This window comes from Betta splendens, chromosome 17 (genome assembly GCF_900634795.4).
Source record: "Betta splendens chromosome 17, fBetSpl5.4, whole genome shotgun sequence".
Lineage (NCBI taxonomy): Eukaryota > Metazoa > Chordata > Actinopteri > Anabantiformes > Osphronemidae > Betta > Betta splendens.
The window spans coordinates 13,980,170-13,980,826 of NC_040897.2; the positions used below are offsets into that span (position 1 = coordinate 13,980,170).

The following is a 657-nucleotide window of genomic DNA, read 5'->3' on the forward strand; positions in this document are numbered from 1 at the left end:
TGATTTGTTGGTAGTGTGTTTTTCTTCACATTGAGAATCAGCTGAAGCTGTTCCTGCTTTTACCAGCTGATGATTTCTTGTCTTACATCTGAAATGATAGAGGTTTTGTATTTGTGGGATTCATGAATTTCCTGCTTTTGTTAGAAACCAGGTGTGAATGTGGCTGATGTGGAGCTTCACGTACTGTGTGTGGGGTCCACAAGATGTGAGTGGTCCATCTAAGGTTCCATTGCTGCAGTCAGAGCACTCAGTGTCAGAGGACACTGTTCCTGATCAGACATTCATACATTTAAATTAAAACAGGTCAAATTGATTCATAAAGAAGAATGTACCACTGAAGACAAACCACAGGAAAAAACAACCAACATGTATTTGTTCATAAATCCACACTTATAATAACATAAAACTGTGATGAACAAGGCACCAACCCTTTTTACTGATATATTGTCCTGGTTCACAGCTTCTGTGTCTCTTTGCTGCATAACAACTGTTATCTGAAGCCTGCACACAGTAAAATCCCTCCAGTGGTTCACAAACTGTGTCTGATGTTGTTGTACATGACGTCTTTGTTTTCAGACCAGAATCTGCGAAGACACAGATGTTACAGGTAAGAAAAATCAAACACATTCAATCTGAAAAAAAAAATCCTTTCTCATA

General features: G+C 38.5%; 1 long non-coding RNA gene across 1 annotated transcript; it reads right to left on the reverse strand.

Moving 5' to 3' along the window:
* Window positions 1–392, reverse strand: LOC114844809 (uncharacterized). Its single transcript, XR_005896911.2, has 2 exons — window positions 185–392; window positions 1–88 (listed from the first exon to the last, which is right to left on the reverse strand). It is a non-coding gene; the product is annotated as an uncharacterized LOC114844809 (long non-coding RNA).
* Between the last annotated feature and the right edge of the window lie 265 nt (window positions 393–657).